The 21,373-nt window shown below is 46.8% G+C and overlaps 1 long non-coding RNA gene across 1 annotated transcript; it reads left to right on the top strand.

Annotated features, from left to right (window-relative positions):
- Window positions 1–13,072: 13,072 nt before the first annotated feature.
- LOC120232411 lies at window positions 13,073–16,369 on the top strand. The gene is made up of 3 exons (XR_005528567.1): window positions 13,073–13,175; window positions 13,467–13,600; window positions 16,285–16,369. It is a non-coding gene; the product is annotated as an uncharacterized LOC120232411 (long non-coding RNA).
- The last annotated feature ends 5,004 nt before the right edge of the window (window positions 16,370–21,373 follow it).

Raw genomic sequence — 21,373 nt, 5'->3', positions numbered from 1 at the left:
CTTGCCCTAACGGAGCTACAGAAAATCCCATTTCCTTTGCCATTAGTTGGTTCAAGAAAGTCCATGCGACATAGTTCTAGCTAATGAGGCAGGAATGGGGGTCTGCTGGGTGGCCTATGGGAAAACATGTCTGGCTCCTACAGAGACACAGGAAGGGGCAGTGTCTCTGTTCCTCTGGCTGCTGCTGTATCATGATGGCTGGGACTGCTGCAGCCAACTTGCTGCTTGGAAGAAGCCAGCGAATGGAAGAGGGATAAGCAAAGAGACAAGAGAGTCTGGGTCCTTGATGACATCATTCAGTCAACGCTGAGGCCCATCTGCCTCTGGCTGCACATCCCAGACAAAATGACTTTGGACATGGCACAGTCGAGAAAATGAGTCAAGAAATTTTGTGTCTCCTTCTTAAGAGTTAGAATAATATCCCCAGGAGGTCCCTGGCAGACCGCCCTCATGACGAGTGCCCTGGGAATGCCATGATTGTATTATTAGGTGGAGTAAAAATAGCAAGCCCTCCATAATATAATTTTTATTATGGACCAGGTGCTCTCCTAAGTGCTGTATCATTATGCTCCAGAAGAAATACTATTAATACTCTCATTTTATACAGGAGGAGATGGAAATAAACAGTTTAAATAATTTACCTAAGGACCACACAGCTAGGAAGTAGCAGAACCAAGTTTTAAACTCAGACTCCAAGACCTGTGTCCTTAATCATCACTTACTCAAGTTAAGAATGAGGTCAGCCTCCCTGGAGCACATGGCTGTGTGAAGGAGAGGGGAGACTTGAATGCCATTGGAGTTTTGTTGGGGAAGAGAGAGAGACAAATGTTAGCAATAGCATTTGCTACAGTTGACCTCATTGGCTACTTTACCTACAGATTTCCTTTGATGGGAGCCAGCAAATATCCTTATGGGTGAAACCAGTTTGAGTGTTTCTGAAACCATTATGTGTAGTGCAACAATCCTAACTAAAATGGTTGCAGGCTAGAATGGTCAGAAAAGCCTTCAGGGAAGAGAATAATTTGCAGATGGATAGGATTTAGAGTAAATGGACATTCCAGGCAAATAGAGTTGCAAAAGAAAGTGTCCAGAGAACACAGCTGGAAATCTAGAGTAGAGTCAGGTCTTTGAAGTCCTTGAATGCCAAGTTCAGGGGTGTGGACTTTATTCAGGCAATGAGAGGATCCTTGAGCAGGGGAGGGGCTGGGCATCTAGAGATCCATTCTAAAGTTGAACAAAGAAAGGAGCGTGCAGGAGGAGAGAGCTGGTCGACAAGAGGACCTGCCTTATGATTAAAGCTTGAATAAGGGAGAAAGTGTTGAAAATGGCAAGGGGAAGACACCCTACAAGCTATTAAGAAAAAATGATGGATTGGGCCGATGACCACTTAGATGTTTGAGGAGGGAGAATCCAAGATGTCTTTGAAGTTTTAAGCTTTGATGACAAGAAGATAGAAACAAGGAGCTTGTCTGGCAGAGGGGGAGGAGAGGAGGCAGGATAAGGCAGATTTGGCATCAGGCTTGAAGATTTGAGATGATGGACACCCATGTGGAGATGTGAGATTGGGAGATTCATGATGAGTGACAACTAGAGGTGTCAATTAGCAAACCGAGGGCATGAGTGGAAGGGGATGAGACCTCCAAGAAAGAGCATTTGGAAAATGGAGAGGAGACTGCTGACGCCCAGACCTGAGGTAACATCCGGGATTGCCTGGTCCCAGGAGAGTGCAGCCAAAGAGAGACATGGAGGAAGATCAGAGACATTAATGGAAAACCCAGGAAACATGGGTGCAGAACTGGGGACTTGAGGGCTTCAGGAAAGAAATAGTCCTAAATCCTGCAGCTACAGAGAAGTCCAGGTTGGTGAAAGCAAACATCTTGGATATTTTAAAAGAAGAGATTTGGAAGAGCGTGGACAACCCAGTATCTTTACAAGCTGCTTGTGGGTTTGACATAATCTTTAGAAGGGCATTGGGCAATATGTTTCCAAGGCCTTAAATATATATATAACATTGCTGATCCAGAAACTCTTCTTCAAGGAATATAACCCAAAATACATAATATTTAAAGTTTGAGTACATTCTCAACCAATGATATAGTGTCAAGGATGACATTGTTTTAAGTACTTTATATTCAGAATTTAATTTAATTATCAGGTCAACCCTGTAAGGTAAGTATTATTAATGCTTTTCCCAAGCAAATCATCGTTTTACAAATAAAGAAAATGAGACCAAGAGAGATTATGTCATTTGAGGTAAGGGATTGAGATTTGGGACAACAGCTGCAAGGCCCTTGATTTTAACCACCCGGCCATCCTGCTTCTTGACCTGATTAGACACGAACACAATGTTGTACCCCTGAGGGTCTTCATTTTAGTGTTATAATAACAGGAAACAATCTAAATGCTTAACAGCTGGAGGTTGGCTAAATAAAGTCTGACTTCCAAATGAGAGCGTGATGCTATATAGATGTTAAAAAATCATGTTCTAAAAGAATACTCAATGACATGGGAAAATGTTGATGATACATTTTTAAGTGAGAAAAGCTGTTTTCAAAACAGTAAGATCTCTCAAAATATGAGAAGAGAAAGATATGTTATGATTCCCATGTGTGTCCCCTGGCAGACTGGTCTGGCTTCTGTACTGGATTGCCTGCACCGGCACCAGGTATCCTCTTCCATCCACCCTGCCTAGTGCAAGCAACCCCCCTCACCCCCCAGACCCCAGTCAGTGGTCCATGGTCATCCTCCTGACTCTGGACTGAAGTGCTGTGTGTTTCAACAAAGATAAGCAGGATGCATGGCAGAGCCCAGTGCCCAAAGTGTCATTGTTTCCCTCAGGTCACAATAATGAGGCAGGATTCTCAGGGACTGTTGACTAATGGAAATGGTTAGGTGGAGATCGCAGGAAGAATATTTCAGATACATGGTACCGCTTAACAATAGGTGCAGAGGAGAGGAGGCATCCCTCCAACCTAGGGGATCCTGGAAAGTACCTGAAACTAGGGTGTCCCAACCCCTGGACCAAGGAAGGTAGGCCAGTCCCCCTCCCCTGGGGTCACTAGCTTTACGTTGCAAGCAGCTGAAGTCCAAGGTGATTCTGAAGGCCCATTCACAACCCTCCTGGCTTTCCATCCTGTGCTTCACCCCAGCTCCACAGCCATGTTCAGGCAAAGCCCAGAACTGACTGCTTAGAAAAATATTTAATTGAGATTCCTCCTACAGTGCTTATTTCTGTCTCAATAAGGCCTTGGCATGCCATGGGTAGCTAAATATATTGGCTGTTTCCTCTCCAATGCCAACCTAGTTTTTTAAATGTTCCCAAGTACATCTGCCCAGTTTTCCCTTGGAGAGAATTTACAGCATTAGCCCTCTGTAACCCAGAAGGAAAAAAAAAATGTGAAGGTTAACTTACTTGGAGAAGAGAAACCAGGGAATTATATCTGTAGAGAAGTATCTTCATTCATTCATTCATTCATCCATTCATTCAGGAGCCATCTATTGAGTTCTCATGAGTTATTGGCACTGTACTTAATGTGGAGACCACACAGATTTATGGAATTAGACCCTGTCCCTGCCCTCAAAGTGTTCATAGTCTAGGTCGACCAATGATACAGTGTTAATGATGGGGAATGAACAGAACAGAGATGAAGGAAGGGTCTACAGAACCCTAGAGTGTGGATGCACAGAGGGCGTTTCCTAAATAGCACCTCTACCTGTCCTAGAAGTACTTAGGAATTAGAAAGGGGAGAGCTCAGCAAAAATATAAGGCCACACAGGATTCCTGTGCATGTCACATTAGTTGGGTCTCAACAGCATGGGCACTTTTCTTAATAGAATTCTTCCCTTGGGTTTGCTATTTGATTCTAAAGAAGTCTTGAGTACAATTAATTTTTCCTCCCTAAGCTTTGGTTTCTTTATCTGTAAAATATATTATTGAAGGCAGAGGTTTTATAAACATTTTTCAGAAGCACAGAACCTATTTTGTAAGTAAATACATATATGGAACCCCAGCATATAAAATGAATAACATAAGAACTGCCGTGGTCGAGGCAGAGGTAAGGGACCCAAAACGAACCCTGAGCTACCAGTGTTCCCCATCGAAACACCTCAGCAGGACTCCAGAGTTTCCTAGGCTGCAGTTCAAACACATGAGTTAAGATGATGTTTCAGGCTTTTCTGGCTCTAAGCCGGTCCTCCGTGTTCTTTCTTCACCTCCATTTGGGCCTGTGGCTGGTCGCTGCCTCCAGGAGAGCCTGCGTCTGCCACCTGGGAGCTCTGATACGGGCTGGTGGGAAGTAGTCTTGGAGGGCTTGGGAATTCTGGGAGTGGTCCAGTCATGGTTCATTTGGTGAAGGAAGTAAGTTATCATCTGAAGGCAGGAAGAGCATTGGCAGCTGCAAGGATGAGCACAGACAGAGAGCATGTTACAGATGGCGCTGGCCCCACTTACTCATCCAGGGCTTCTGGAAGAGGATCTAGGGGTGAAGGGTCCTTTCGACATGTCAAGGTCTTTAGCATCTAAAATGGACTTTATTCTCTGTAATCAGTAATGCAAGGTAGAGAATGGTTTCCCCATACTATGGATGAGGAAACAGAGGCCGGTGTGGTTGTCTGCTCCACGAAAGAACACTGAGACTCCCTTTCGAGAATATGGTCTATATGTCACACCCTCTTTCTGTTCTCTAACTTTTATTCATTTAATCGATGTGCATTACTTCCCCTGCATTTATCTGTTTCCTTCTAGTTCAGAACAATCTGAAGTGTGATTTTTTTTTTTTTAACTCTTCTTGACATTGCATAGAAGGCAATGGAAGTATTAGGGGGTCTTGAATGAATGACCTGTAAGGGTTATGGCAGATTTCCTTCTCTGTTCATGAAACATTGCTTTGGTGATCTTGGCAGGAGGCTGGAGTGTGGACATGAGAATTTGAGGGTGAGGGTGATTTCATTTCTGGGGGGTCTGTAATTCCTCAGATCTTCTTAACATAGGGGCTGAATACCAGACGTTCCTTTGGGTCTGCGTGCCGATGCTCTTAGCCTTTCCTAGCAGCCTTTCTCCACTGGTCTGGAACCTTTTAGGGCATTCCAAGCCCCCGCACATCTCCCCCCGCCAGGGGGCTGGCCTGCAGTCAAGCATCTTCACACTCTGCTGCTTCCATCTGGAACTCTCTTCCTTGATTCCTTAATGCTGGCGGCCTCCAGGCCTGCTTGCTGTTCTGGTGCCCAGAATCCCAAAGAGCAATGCTGGCCAAAGTCATGGTCAACCAGAGCAGCAGATAAGGGTGGGCTTCCCTGGAGGCAGAATGCATGGGCAAGAGAATCCATCCAAGGTACCTCTTACCATTCATCAAAGGGTACCTTACAGAAAGAGACATGACAAATTACCAGCAGGGAGACGTCTGGAATACACATGATGGAGGAAGGATATTATCAAGGGCACATAAAAGAACATCTCCAAGTTACCTTAGGATTCTAGGATTCTCTATAGCATTTGACTCTCCCTAAGAGATGAGACCCTCTCTGATATGGAGTCAACTCCTTTCCAGAAACTCTTATTCTTCTGCTGCAAAAAGGTAAGGGAGTCTGAACACTTTTAGGGGACCACTAGCTGACTATTTCAGGGACTCAACCAAGACTTGGGACACACAGGTGTGAAACACGCCTCTGGCTTCCTCTGGACGGCTTGCATAACTTCCTGCCTCCATCCAGGCAGACCTAGTTATGAATCTCGCTGAAGTTTTACGGAACAGGAACACGATGCTGGAATAAAGGGAGGGAAGGAGATGGAATTAAATACAAGTAGAACCACGCCCTGCCTTTCAGGGGCATGTGCTCCCCAGGGACACACACACACACAGAGGACCCTGTTCAGCTACCTCACCATAAACTTGTCCAAAATTTACCAAATGGTTTTCTTCTTCAGTCAAGCCCATTTCCTAACCACTGAGTCTCTGGGATGGTCCGTATACTTCCCTTGCTATCATGACTCAAACCAGGCAGGGTTTATCCCCAATTCCTCCTCGGCTTTATCCCCCACATCCAAGCCATTGGTGAACCTCCCCTTTCCCTCCTTTGTTCATGTTTTTCCCACTCCCTCTTCCTGCCTCTTGTCTGGGGAGGGAGGAGGCCTTCAGCATTTCATTTCATAAAACTCTGATCTCATGATATCAGAACCTGCAATTAACCTCATTTCCGATGAAATCATGCCCACCTGATTATGCCTGACTTCTCAATGCCTCTACACCATGCCCCTGCACCTTTCTGCCATATCATTTTGTGTGGCTCCCCTCCATGGCCTCTCTTTCCTGGTCTGCCTCATCTAGTCTTCTACTTTCACATAAACATGTTCCACTTAATTCCTCCCTTCACACCTGGGCCTGAACGGATTCTTCCTCTCTGCTCCATGCTGCCAATCCTTCACGACACATCTTTTCTGTGAGATGTTCCCAATTGGGCCATCCCCTTTATGACATCACCTGTCATGTGTTGATCATTTCCAATCTCCTACCAACTTGGCAGTTTATTATACATTACTAAGTGTTGTCTTTTCGACAAGGTTGTAATCTTCCTGGTGGTAAAGATGTGGTGATATGTGTTTGAATTATCTCTCTACTGCACCCAAAGCAAGGATGTGGGAATGAGGGAAATGAACATTTATCCAAGGCTGTATGACATTATCTCATTGAATCCCTTCAACCCTAAGAGTTGCATATTTTTTGTCTCCATTTTATAGATGAGGAAACTGAAGCTCAGAGAAATAGTTTTACATCTACAGCTGGTAAGTGGCTGAGTCCGAATTTGAAACCAGGTTTCCTTGATAACAAAGCATTTTTCACTATTCCCTGTCTTTATTCTCAGGTGGGGCATAGGGCCCTCACAAACACACTGAATCAGAAAAACAGTTTAACACATAAAGCTGATGTGCACGTAGAATCATTGTTAGTACTGAACAGCATACATGTATTTCTTTTAATACCAACCTGAAAGCCTGAATCCCAGATCCATCTACTCCAATGCTTTTTCTTTCCTTTCAAAGAAGCTAAGAGCAAATTTTATGAGTAATGTTTGACAAAATGTCATATTTATTTTTCTGGACTCACGCTTCTTCTAAAAATTTTGCTTAGTAAGAAATGGCCTGAGGATGTATGATGTGTCCTCTGAACTGAAAAACCAGGGAGGAGGCTCTGATCACTGGTGGTACATCTCTCTCAAGGCCAGTGTCACAGCAGAGGGTGTTCCTGCACTTGCATGTGATTAGATTATAATCAAAGGAATGAGGTTGTGAAGCACATTCTTAAGACAGAACTCAGATAAATACATACATCTTGGCTATGTTCCCAGATGTCAGAAATGCCCCCATGAGCGCCCCCCCGCGCCCCCCCCCCCCCCCGCTGAAATATGCCATTGAATTAGATTGTGAAGAACAGGAAGAGGAGGAGAAGGGGAGGGGAGAGAGAGAGAGAACAATAGGGAAGAGGGAGAGATAAAGAGAGAGGATTGAAACACAGATGAGGAAGATAAAGAAAACAAGCAAAGGAACCTTGATGAAAGGCTTTCTCTATGAAGTGGATAGAACACGCATCTTGCAACTTCAGAATTGAAAGGGAAAGCAATTTTTGTATTAAGTAGCAATCTTCCTCAAATCCTTTTTCATGTCCCAACAGGATGAAGACAAGGCCTGGTGCTTTGGGATTAAGGCCGAGTTAAAGCAACTTGGCTTTAACCTGTGCTTTCTGCCTGTGATACTGGAACTTTCGACTAGATAGGTCAAGGCCTGGGCTCCACCTGGCCATCCTCTGAGCTTCTCTGGCCTTGCCCCTTCTTTCTTCCACAGTAGGGGGAAGAGAGAAAGTATATGGTTGACTAATCCCATCTCGGTTACTCTGTGGTTCCCTGACCTTGATTCTCAAGGACCTTCACTACAGAAAGCAAAGGTTTCTGGAGCATGACCATAGAATTCACATAGAGCTCTCTGCATTTCTAAAAATGGCAGCAATGGCACTCTCTGCTTCTCTGATTCTGCCCCTGTGTTCTCTTCATTTGCCTTCTCAGTCTTCCTTTGGTTCCAAAAAGAGGGGGTTCAAAGGCCCAGGAACCTGGAGGAGGTGAGGGTATGGGTCCACCAGGGAGTCCTATTTCTTTCTGTTCTTGCCTCTGGGCATCTCGTGACTGCACAAACCATAGCCCTTCCAGAGCCTTGGGGACAGGGATCAGTGCACAGGTTAGAGTGAGTCTCTGCTGTCTGCATTTGTCCGGGCTGATGCCCATAAGGCAGGTGTTTGCCACTGTTTGTCCAATGCTCAGACAGGGGGTCAATGTGTCCCATGCGGTAACTGTTTAGATAAAAGTGTCTCCGTTTTTGAAAAGGAAAAGCCTATTTTTCAGAAGGCGATATGAGGTAGCAGAAACAGAATGGGTTGTGGAATCACATGTTCCTGGCTTCAGATCCCAATTTCACTGCTGTATGTTGTATGATCTGGTAACTTCCATGAGTCTCCATGTGCTTGGAGATGTCATGCCCACAGTCAACACTAAACAAGTGCCCGTTAAACCTTCTCCCTTTCCGGCGCAGAGAGAGCAGGAACCTTTCGTCAGCTCTCCAGGTTCATTTCCCTATACATGAGCCATTCCAGCCTGGACAGCCAGACCCTCCCCGCTCACTGCATGTGCACTTGACCCCTGTTCGACTTGGCTGGTGCTGCCACCAGATCTCTCTGTTGTTCCTTTCCCCTATTCAGGTCTCTCCCCACACACCACAGTCTTGGAGAGATCTTTCCAGATCAGGGTGTGGAATGTAGCCCTTGCAGCCCTCTCCAGCCCATCTCTACTTTCCTGTCCTTGATAGCACTCACCACTCCCATGTGTTACGTTGTCTCCTCCAGGAGATCATTAGCTTCACAGGGGCAGGGATTTCGTCTGCCTCATTTTTCACTCTATTCCCAGTGTCTGTAACAGTTCCAGGCAAATACCTGATATTCAATAAACACTCGTTAAACAATCATCCACCGGAAATACTGGGAGGGCGTTCTGTTTGCCAGTGGGGAAGGGTGAGGGGCATGGGGTCCCTGCTGCCTGCAGGGCATGTCTGGGCAAGTCAGCACCACACAGAATGTCAGCCCTTGCTTGCCCCCTCATTCAGGTGCCCTAAGGCAGGTTTTGACTTGCACGGTCGCGTGGGGTGACCCGGCCGGCTTGCTCTACAGCCGCAGAAGAAGAACTCTACACTCCTGCTCTCGTGCCCAGACACCAGGATGCGGCTGCCAGATCTTTCCAAGCACTGCTGGCCATGGTACTTGGGTGAGGTGCCAGACTCCCACCTGGGGCTGTGCTTCTAGCCGGGGCCAAGGGCCGTACAGGCTGGTGTGTGGTGAAATGAGCTCCCGTGTGTGTGAGTGCCTTCCTCACAGTGGGAGCCCCACGGACAGTAGGGAACAAATGTGTCCTAAAAGAGGTGGCCTGGAAGAGGGGCCGCTGGGCTTGGAATCGGGAGAACTGGACTCTGGGCTCCGTTCTGCAGGGCCAGCCTCTTCCTTGCTCTGAGCCTCAGTGTCCTCTGAGTATGAGGGGCTGGACTCTGTCTGTGAGATCCTTTCTCAGTGGCTTCGGGAGTCACAGTCTCATGAGCAGGGCAGTCCCACAGGGCTACAAACTGACTGGACAAAGCACAGCTGGCTCCCTGTTGCCTTTCATTATTCGCTTGGAGAGAAGTGGCCTGATTCCTCTGTCATCTGGCTTCTCGAGCTGGTTCTGAGGAGTCACAGAACATTCCCTCTGCTCACACAGGTCTCTGCCCTGTGGATGATGAGGGACAGGAAGCTGTCAGGGTTGTTAGGGACAGAGGGGATGGAAGAGGCTTGCCCAGAGGCTAGAGGGTCCATTCCATGGGAGCTGGGGAGGTGGGGCAAAGAGAGATACTGGGATTTTCTTTTCCAGGCCAGAGCAGCCTGCTTCTTTATGGATGTGGTGTGATGTTGTTCATTCTAGAAACTTCTCATCCCATCTGTCCTTCAGGAGTGCCGTGGTGGCTTGGCCTGAAAGGAACACCCCCAAGAAGTGCCTGTGTATGGCACTTTGGAAACCTGGCCTCCAAATTCTTTGATCCCCTTCCCCTTGACAGGTGGGATGTCTCCCCTCCCCTTAAATCTGGCCTTGTGACTATTTGAGAAATGAACAGAGTACATGAGGTACTATGCCAGTATCTGGGCCCGGGCCTTCAGAAGCTGGCAGCTTCCACTTCCTGTCTCTTGGGATGCTTGCCCTTGGAGCCTGGCCACCATGCTGAGAAGAAGCCAAAGCAGCCCGTGGGGAGAAGAAGTCCACGTGGAGAGGAGCCGACGCTCCCAGCCCTTGGCCCTGGCTGAGTGCTGGGTGCCAACGTGCCAGCCCTGTAAGTGAGCCGTCCCGAAGCCCCCAGTCCAGCTGCCCGGCCTACAGCCTATGGAGCAGAGGCACGCTGCTCCCAGCAAACACTGCCCAAATTAGAGGTACACGATCATAGCAAATACATGGTGCTCCTGAAAGCCACTAAGTCACATAGCTGCTTGGAACAGGACAAGAGATGATTGGGCACCTGGGGCTGGGGTGCAAGGGCCCTCAAGTCCTTCCAGACAGTTGCTTATATTGTTCTTAAAACAGCAGCCTCCCCGCCGTCCCATAGATGCTAATTTCTCTGGCAAAGACTCTCAGAATGAAGATGACGGTTAGTAGGAACTGTATTCCCAGAAGTACATTCCCCTGCCTCCTCATTTCACACCAGATACATTCTTCTCAGTTCCTGCAATGCCCCCAGGGGACAGAACCGCACGTCTTGGTGAAATCTCAGGGTGTGCTGTATGTGCAGAGGTGAATGCATGCGTGAGCATGTGTGTTCATGCACGTGTGTCCATGAATGGATGTGTGCATGCATGTGTGCAGGTGTGTGCAGAGGACAGTGTGCAGACACTGGGGGTGGGCATTGAGTAGTAGAGGGTCTGATCCTTTTGATTGCTGGGGCTCCTGGTGAGTCTGCTGGAAACCAACCATTCTTTTTCAAAAACATTTTAAAAATAAAATCAACCTTTTCTGCTTATACCATGCTGCATTTTCCAAATTTTCTACAATGGACATGGATTATTTTTGTAATGAAGAAATAAAACTCACGTCCAATTCCAACACTCAGAATTGACCAGAATCCCCATTCTGGTGAATTTTCTTCCAGCCATTCCTCTGTACTCAAACACCTATTGGATATGTGAGATCATGCCATAAATACAGTTCTTTGTCTTGACTTTTTCACCATATTTTATGTTTTAAGACTCTCTCTATTATCCCAAGCCTAATTTTTTATTTTTTTTTAATCTTTATTTATCTTTGAGAGAGGGAGAGAGAGAGGGAGACAGAGGATTCAAAGGGGGCTCCCCACTGATAGCTGAGAGCCTGATGCAGGGCTTGAACTCACAAACCATGAGATCATGACTTGACTCTAAGTTGGATGCTCAACTGACTGAGCCACCCAGGTGTGTCTAAACCTAATTTTTAATGGCCTGATAGTGTTCTAGCATAAATAAATAAATATTTATTTAATTATTTAGTTATTTGTTTAATTTGTTCAGCATTGTTCATTTGGCGTTCAAGTTGTGATATACATTATATCATATTGTATATGATTATATTTTAATATAGAATTATAACATATATAATACCACAACCTATATTGCTATATGTACTATGTATGATATGTGCATCAAATATATGTGTGTGTATCTCATATCCTTGTACTTTTTTTTAAGTAGGCTCCACACCCAGCGCAGAGTCCAAGAAGAGGCTTGGACTCACGACACTGAGATCAAGAGTACGACACCCAATCAATTGAGCCACCCAGATACACCTTATCCTTCTATCTTTACTCTTCCTAGAGGTGGAAGTTTCCTGTTAAGCATGGAATGTGTTGGGAGGCTCCAAATATGAATGAGGTACAAAATGGCAGAAACCCCTTCTGAAATATCTGTGTGGCTTCAGGAACCATCTCCTGACTGTCTAGGCATCTCTCACTCTTTCATTCCTGGGGGAGAACCAGAGATGGGGACACCAAGGGAAGAAAAGACCAGGTGAAGATGTGTGAGAAAGTCTGTAGCTGGCAGAAAATACTCCTAACCTAATTGTATGCATATTTGAACAGCTTGGGAGATCGTTTTTGTTTCTTTGTCCAGCTTAATATGATGAAGGAAGAGAAGGGCACTAACAATGGCCACATGGGTCTATGCTTTCCATTCATTACCTCATCTAATCCCTGGAAGGACTCTGTGTTACCATTATTCCTGTCTCATAGATGGAGAACTGGCTCTGAGAGGTTAGATAACCCATCCAGAGTCAGATGGCTGGTAAGAGGAAGCACTGGGACGTGAACCCAGGGCTGTCCAGCTCCAGAGCCAGCGGGATGAACAGCCATCTCCATTTCCATAGCAACACAGGAGAAGGTGAATGGGCTTTGGCAGTTCCGGCCCCTCCCTCTCTCCCTGTCCCAATTTGCTCTTTCTCCCTTTGAATAGGAGAGAAGACTTAAGGAACCCTTTTCTAACTGTCATAAGATATGGGACACCATCCCCCACGAGTTATTGAACCTCTTTCCCTGCAAAATGTCTGCATGTTGATTTCACGGCCTCCTACCTTGGACCCTGACTGAGTGACTTCTGGAGGACCGTGCTGGGCAGAGGATTTGGTGGGTTGCTGGGGAGCCTTCTATGGCTGTTGTGACCTGCATTCTTCCAGCACGAGTTGTCTAGGAGCATAAGCCCCAAGCGTGTGCAATGAGGGGAGGGAGGGCATCGCTAGCAGAGAAACCACAGGGAGTCCGGCAGATCAAGAAGTATTAATAATGTGGCCGCTGGCTACTGGGCTGGCCCTCTGAGTCTGTCACTGGGAGGGGCCCAGGGGGCAGCAGAGGGCAGAGGGATGTGAAAGTCGTCTGAACCCTGTATTTAAACCTCTGCATGCAACAAGACGACTGCCCCTTAATCAGAGCTTTTGTCCAAACCCTCACTCTCCTAGCCACTAAATTGCATCTCTTACCCCTTCAGATTTCCTTTGTGGAATCTCTCCTCTGAGGAGCCACCCAGATCGACCCCATGTGCCTCTGTTTAGATGCTTCATTCCATTTGGGTAGCTTCATCTGGAGGTGACATTCAAACGTAAAAACAGTAAGAATGAATTTAGTCCTGGATCATTTGTAACAGCCAACTCTGAGGGCAGGAGCAAGCTTCCAGAATGCCTCTGCTGGGGCCTGTGTTAGCTGTTCAGTTGGTGGACTTGGGGGGAGGTATAAAGGTGTCAGCAGAGAGACAGGGGTTGCCAGGGCACTCCTCGGCTCAAGGTAGTGGTTATTCACCAAGTGGTAAGGATGCTTTGAGTATTTGAAGAACCTGTGTGCACAGGTGTGGCAGGCCTCTGCCTACATTGGAGAAAACGGAGTTCTGCACTTGGTTTCTTAGGACTGTTGCAAACGAGTCTTGCCTGGCTCCTCAAGAGGTATACTACAGGCCCCTCTTCTTCTAGATCTCCACAGAGCCCAACATTGGATTCATGCTCAGTGGTCCTGAAGCTGCCTCGTTCCAGCTCATCAGAGGTGAGTTTAACATGGCCCAACGCCTGTTCCCAGTTCCACAGAGGAGGTGTCCTCTGTCTTCCACCTCCCCCCTGGTGAATGCACCCCTTGATGCCTCCCTCATGGCAGACACCCGCTCATAGGTGGTTGAAAAAAGTTTGACTTGTGGGTTAAATTTGTGGACTTAAGTTAAGACCTGCAGTTCTCAAGGGCAGTGGCCAACCAGTGGTCTCTCTCCCCAGCAAATCTGACCATTCCTTTCTTCTCTGTGACAACTGGCCTGAGATTCCAGATGCTGGGTGTCTGGTCCTGGCTCTCCCACTACATGGTAGAAATCCCCTTGGGTGAGAATTTCCCTTCTCTGGCTTAATTTCCCTCCTCTGCAAAGCAGATCTGGAAAACCTGATCTCTCAAGCCTGTCTGGTTTCTAGAGTGATTTTATTCCATGGTTCCTTTCCATTGCCACAGGGGTGGAGCATTCGTTATGATTACCAGAGTACACTAGAGAACAAGATGGCCTGGGTTCAAATGCTGTTTCAGCTGCTCTACTCCTACTTTGGAATAATGGAAAGCTGGCAGTGTGGGCTAAATAATACTGATAAAGTGTCGAGGTCCTTAGTGAACTCTTAATAACTGTCTCTATTTTTGCTGCCTCTGGTTAACTGTAAATTTCGTATGAACCGATACCTGTAGCTGCCACGTTCTGATTCTTAGTCGAGTGACTGTGTGAGCTGGTTAGCACAGGCTCTCTGTGCTCTGTCAGAAGTAACAGAGCTAGCAGCCATTGATGTTTTACTCTGGGCTGGACACTGTACCAGACATTTAACATACACTTTCTCATTATAGCCTCACAGCACTGGCAAGAGGCAAGGATCACACCCCCTCCTTTTGTTCCTAAGGAAATGGAGGCCCCAAAAGATGAAAGCCACACCACTAATAAGTGGTGGATCGTGGATTCAAACCTTGGTCTGTGGGGTCACAAGTCCACACCAGGATGAACAGAAAGAATTCCTCTGGAAAGACAATTCCATAGCAGTGCAGGCTCTTTCTGGGGCAGAAGGCTGACACCTGTATGTAGAGAAGGAAGCTGTCCTGTGGGCAGAGGACCAAACGTTTCCTCTTCAGCCATCTCCCTCTTCTTTCAGGCCAGGCCTAGAGATCCAAACCACAAAGGAAGATGAAAGAACCTGGTTAATGAAGTTCTCCATCTGGAGAAGGAGAAGATAAAAAAAGAGAGAGAGAGGAAAAAAAGAACAGAGGGAGGGGAAAGGAACAATCCTTGACAAATATTTTCTGTTAATAAATTCCATTTTGCCTCTAAAATGTTTGCCAACTATCTAAGCAGGAAGAATTTTTCACATACCAGGGCAAACCGTCGCCGAAACGCCTCTCCAGTTGGCCTGACCACAGCCCCTGTTTCTATAACCTCCCAGGAGACAGCCTGTCATGGACCTCTGTGGTCTTCCTCTAGGAAGACCTGCCCTTTCCATGAAAGAGATCAGGGGGATTCAGGCATACTCTCCACCAAGCCAGGGGAGAAGCAGCCCTAGTAAGCCCTGCACATTTCCCTGTGTCCCCAGCTCTCCTCTCCCTTCCCCCTGCTTTTCTCTCCTCTCCTGCTCTCTCTCTCTCTCTCTCTGTCCAGCTGAACCACTGCTGTCCTGCTTTCCTCCCAGAGTCACCCACCTCCCTCCAGTCAGAACCAAGTCTCTCCTACCCCATTTTCTCTTTGTCCTTCTTCTCCTTCCTCCTCTCAAGCTTGGTTGGTGTTACTGGGTTGGGAGGGGAGAAGCTCTCAAATCCTTGGTGTAATCTTCTTACACTTCTACCACTCTGTCTTCAGGCATTCATACATTCCAAGAATACCGAGGGCCTGCTGGTGGCTTCCACTTTTGGAAAGTGCATCAGGCCTCAATATTGAGTTTGGAGAGAATTCTAGCTAGTGCCAAGGACTTGTTCGCTTTGTTTTATTGAATTTGCTTAGGGGTAAGACCTCTTAAAGATCCTCTGGGTATAGTTTGTGCCAAAACATACCATTCAGGGACTCCTGAAGCCATGTGGGAAATATCTGGATGAAAAGGAAAGGCATCTATCAACATCATTCCGTCAAGCTGGAGAGCAATGTGGCTCTAGTTAAAACTAAAAGAACAGAGGGCTGATTATCTTTTCCCCTGATGGACCATCTTTCTACCTCCAACTCAACTTTTCCCTTCCTGGAATAGAGAGGGATTGGCTTCCACAGTATTGTTCTCACTCGGGCCAAGTAGGAGAATGGCATCTAATACAGCTCCTTGTCTCAGAAGGAGGCATGTTCGCTCTACTACAGCCCGACCTTAGGGTTGAGTTACTTTTCTTTTTCCCTCTGGTGTACTTGGGAGACTTTTTGGAGGGCCTAATGATTCCTTATTCTGTTAGCTCATAGAATCAGGGCCTTTGGGTGAGCCCAGCTTCCTAAGAATTAGCCTCTATTTAAAATAATCACCTGAGTGGCTCAGTTGGTTGAATGTCTGACTTTTGATTTTGGCTCAGGTCATGATCTCACCGTTAGTGGGTATGAGCCCTACGTTGGGCTTCTCACTGTCAGTGTGGGTTGGGATTCTCTGTCTCACTCCCCACCCCCATAAATAAATGCATTTAAAAAGAAATAAATCAACAATAAAGTCTTAAAAAAAAATAACGCTTTCTTTCTCTCTCCCTCCCTCTAGCCCCTGTTGGTTGACACTATGTTCTAGGCATGGTGCTGGATGGTAAGGATGTGATGATAAGTGAGACAAACCAGCTTCTTGCTTTGCGGGAACTTAGTGCCTGGTAGAAGAGATAGATTCGAGACATCAGTATGGGTGAGTCAGTGTGGTGTAGCAAGAGTCATCTTTAATTTTTGGATATCATGTTTTGTCTCCTGCAATTAAAAGCTTCATTTTAGCATATCCTTCTCGACCCTGCAATTCTACTTCTGGAATTTATTCTTATTTACGTGTGAAATCGCAGTTGTGTGTGATTATTCATTATAGTAATGTTTATAATAGCAAATGACTTGAAATGCCCCAAAAGTCCATCAATATGTTACTGGTTAAATACATTATGGTATATTCATACAATAGAATTCTATCCAGCTGTAAACCACCCCCCCCCAAACGAGGAAGCTCTTTCTGTACAGACATGACATAATCTCCAAGAGACATTGTTAAGAAAAAACACCAAGGTAACTGGGAGGGAATTTGGCATGATGCCCTGTTTGTAAAGATAAGGAAGAGAGAGAGAGAGAGTGTGTGTGTACTTGGTTGTTTATGTACAGAATATCTCTGGGAAGCTACAAGGGAGGCGAAAGAGTTTCAAGACTGTTCACTGTATCCCTCCTTGTACTTTCTGTCTTCTAAACCAGTGGATATAGTACCTTTTCAAATATTTTAATTTTATTTATAAAAAGAACAGGAACGTGGGAACACTGGCAAACCACAGCACAGTTGCCCTTTTTAAGGCAGGCAATGGCTATGCCGTTTTATCCATTATTGGCATGGGGTGGGGGGCGTGTGGGATGCAGATCTTCCAGTTTTTCAAAATAAGTTGAAAAATTATATGCTTGAGGAATATTCTAATTTAAAAAGTTTGCCTCAAATATTTTTAAAAATCAGGCTAACTAAGGCGTGTCTATGAGTTATGTCCAGTCTAAGCCCATCACTGGAGGGTCCTGGGGTGGGGACGATATTTGTCTATATGTGGGAGAGAAGTAATGGAGGCCACTTGGGTCAGGGGAATCTGAAAGGTGGGGTAGAAAGAGCAGGATCTGGTGACCATTAGATGTGAAGAATGAGGGAGAAAGAGAAGTGGAAGAAGACTAAATTTTCAAGCTTGAGTGGTTTGTCAGATGGAGTGATTTACAGGCAAAATGGTACAAGAATGGCTCTGAAATCAGGGGGACCTGGGATCTTCCCCCTTCTCCACCACTTGAGGTAATATTTGGGTTGTCTTATCAAATATGGAGATAGTAGTACCTAACTCACAAGGTTGGTACTAAATAAAATAATGCGCTTACAGCGTCGATAGTGCTCAAAGTGTTAGTTTGCTATTTTGGATCACTATCATTTATTCTATTTCCTGTTTAGTAGCCCATTTTCCTTCCAGCCCACGTGGTCCTGGGCCAGCTGACTCCACCCCCAAGAGGGAGCAGCAGGAAGCTCAAATCTGGCCAGTGGGTGAATCACATCTCCCTGGCATGGGAAAGAGGTTCAGGGGTAATCACACGCCCCAATCCAGACCAATTAGAGCCAGGGAGGCCAGCCTGGCGCTTCCGTTGGAATCGGATAGAGGCCAGTGGGGAGCCTGAGCTGCTGAGTCTTGCCACCACGGGGGAGACCATGTGTGGGATGGAGCCCCTGGAGTTAGCAGAGCTGAGATGCAGAGAGAGGAACCAAGGCCCCGGCAGAGAATGAATTCCCCTACTTCATGCCTCAGCTCTACGCCCAGTGTCGGTTTACACCTGAGCCAGTACATTCCCTTTTGTCTTAAATATATACATTTGAGCAAATGAACGAAGGAACACAGTGTGTCCACGGACAGACCACAGGAAACTGCTAAGCAGGCCACTTGGTGTTTGGTGTCCTCACGTCCAGAGACTTACCCATTTCTCAGCAGGATGGGGAACTGCTGAGAATTCCCCATTCCTGCCGACAAGGGCCCCAAAACAGTGTCACAGAGGCTTCCAGACCAGTGAGAACTTAGACGTACAGTCAGGTGTGAGTAAGAAGTGAAACATGGGAGCCGGAGCGGGGAGTGAGTGGGTGGGGTAGGAGGCAGAGCCCTGAAGCTGCTTCTAGACCCCTGTGTGGGGGAGCTTCGTGGAAAGGCAGGGGATTCCATGGCATGGAAGTGTGCAGGCCATGGAACCCCGAGAGCACTGAAGCATCACCTCTCAAGGTGTGGCACCTGCGGAGCACATCCCAAGGCTGAAGGGTTCAGGCAGGAGAAGGGGAAGCCTCTCTACGCACCTGAAAGTGTCCCCCCACCCCAGCCGGAGGATGATCTGACAAGGCCTGCATTAAGTGTGGGAAGGTCTGCCTTCCTGTCTATATAGGGTGGGGGGCAAGGCCTCCTCTTCTCAGTAACCTGCAGAGGACTCCACACAGTGCCAGGCACATAGAAAGACCTAGAAGAAAATATTTTAGTTATTTTTTTAAGTTTTGTTTATTTTGAGAGAGAGAGTGTGAGCAGGGAAGGGGCAGAGAGAGAGGGTGAGGTTGAATCCCAAGCAGGCTCTGCACTCACACAGTGTGAGATCATGACCTGAGCTAAAACCAAGTGTCAGATGCTTAACCGACAGAGCCACCGAGGCATCTCTAGGAGAAAACATTTTACATAGATGTGAGCTAGAAGACTTTAATGGACAGCTTCTTCTCTTCCTGGAAGCCCCAAGTGAGTGGGCTAACCTGGTGTGAGGAAGGGAGTGTGGGCAGAGAGTCTGCTGGAACATTCTGTCTGCTGCGAGTGTTGACAGAGAATTGGGGCTAGTTCCCTTCACACAGGGTCCCCTTGCCAGGCTTTGCTGGAATTGCAGGGACGAGGGGGCAGGCCTACAAGTTACAAGGTCATGTTTGCTGGAGGAAGACAGGTGGGAGCCTGTCGGCGTCTCGGCCCAGCTTCCCTGCCTTCAAGGACCAACGGCGAGCAATTCTCTGTCTGGAAGTTGCTGAGCCCTTTGGGTCACTGCCAGACAGCACCTCCCAGTGATTCCCACACGACAGCTTCTAAATGGTCTGCCCCCATGTGCTTCCACTCCCTTCTGGTGAGGTCGCTGGATGGCAATCCCTGCGTCACAGCCCGATGCAGCGGGTGAGAAGGACTGAGTTGTCCAGACCTCAGACATCCTTTTGGCAAAGAGGGCAATTCTGTCTGCCTCTGGAAGAATGGGATGAAAGTGCCTGCTAGATCGGCAGGGTTGTAAGTCTGAGAGGCTCCTTAAGTAATTCAGACCTCAGCTCTGGTCCTCGAAGCATCACTGATTCGCAGGAGACTCTTAAGCAAATCAGTGTATCCATTCATTCCACAAACAAAAGCACTTAGGTACCACTGGGGCAACAAAGCGGAATGTCTTCTGTCTTCACAGACAACGTGGGGAGATAAATGAGCAGTCAAGGCAATTATGTGCATTGTAGAGTAGAACTTGATGTGCCAGGAGGAACCCAGGTGCGATGGGGTCCCGGCAGAGGGTCCCTTCCTGTGTGCTTGCTCCCTTGTCTGTGCTTTAAGTGGGTGGTACCAGGTCACAAAAGGAAGAGAAGGTGGCTTTTCTGTGCCTGCCATGGTCACACATCAAGGAGGAACTTGAGCCCAGCTTGGGCTCCAGAGCAAGGGCTGAGTGGCGGTTCTCAAACTCTAATGGACATTAACATTTGAACCTGATAGAGAACTTGTCTTAGTAAGAGGTTTCTTGGGTCCAACCCCAGGAGTTCTGATTCTGTGAGTTTCGCACAGGGCTTTGTAATCTGCCTTTTTAGGAAGGACGTTGGGTTGGTTCTGGTGTAGATGGCCCACAGACCGCTCCTTGAGAAAGGCTGCATCTCATGTCCCTGACAAATCTGACGTGCTCAGTTTCCCTAACCGTAAGTATTTACTTCGAGTGAGAACGCATGCCTGTTGACGGAGCCTGGGATCTGGGCTTCTCCTCTGAGGTACAGGCTTACACTTTCCTCCACGAGACAAGCTAGTCAAAATTGCCAGGGTGTCTGTCTGTGCAACAGAAAGCATGTCTATTCACACAGTTATTCTTGGTTTGGATGTTTTGGGAGAAACAGCATGAAACTGCAGCATGGAGTCTAGTTTCTCTTACAAAAACACCTAAGTATCTAAATAAGAAGTATAGAGTAGTAAGAGCACAGGCTAGTGTGCCTACACTTCAAATCTAAACTTCTTTACTTACTAGCCATGAGAACTTGGGCAAGTTACTTTACCTCTCTGGGCCCCAATTTCCTTATCTGAAATGAGCCTGATAAAATATCTCAGTCTCTCAAGGGAGGTTACAGGAGTTAAATGAGTTAGTATGGGTAAGCCCTTAGCATGGTGCCAGGTGCTTCCACACCAGAAATGCTACCTGTTATTGACAAAGCTAAATATACAAAAACTCTCCAAGAGTCAGAAACCAATAGGAAACTGAGAGCTGGAAAAGCAATTGCATGGACTGCCCTTTGCAGTTGCCACGGGGGTGGATTAGTGGTGCTGATCTTAGAGCTGCTCTTATTTACACAGGGGTTTGGGTTTTTAATACTGTTCAGGGATACGAAACAAGATGGTCAGTCCCTGGGAGGTGGAGTATTGGCACTAAGACTTCCACAGAAAGCCACGACCCTACAAGGACAACATCATTTAAAAATTTGTAGCCCAGAAATAGTCAATCTCTGGCTTAGAAAAGTGGGAAGAGATCTTGTTTATCTTGAACTGAGCTCTAGGTCAGGAGGGGAAAATGTCTCCCTTGAGAATTCAAAACCACTGGCATGAGCCTTTAGTGGCTTTGGGGTTTGAATAAATAGTTCCTGAACAACTTAGAAACCCCTAGGCTAAGAAATAACATAAAATTCGGTCTGGACCAGTGGTCATCTGTTAGAAGTAAACGATTTGATTATTACTGGTTTCACCAGGTTAAGACCCTGTTGCAGATGAGCTCACAATCCGAAATCACACAATACACACATAGAAAAACATGAGCCAGGGTCCACAGATCCAACAAAGAATAGGACAAGATGCCCCAGAACCTTGGATTATAGAACCATCCTAGGAGACCACAGTGTGTTAAAATGACTAATA

This window comes from Hyaena hyaena, unplaced genomic scaffold, assembly GCF_003009895.1.
Source record: "Hyaena hyaena isolate Hyena2069 unplaced genomic scaffold, ASM300989v1 scaffold_71, whole genome shotgun sequence".
Lineage (NCBI taxonomy): Eukaryota > Metazoa > Chordata > Mammalia > Carnivora > Hyaenidae > Hyaena > Hyaena hyaena.
This window is presented reverse-complemented; position numbering and strand designations above follow the sequence as displayed.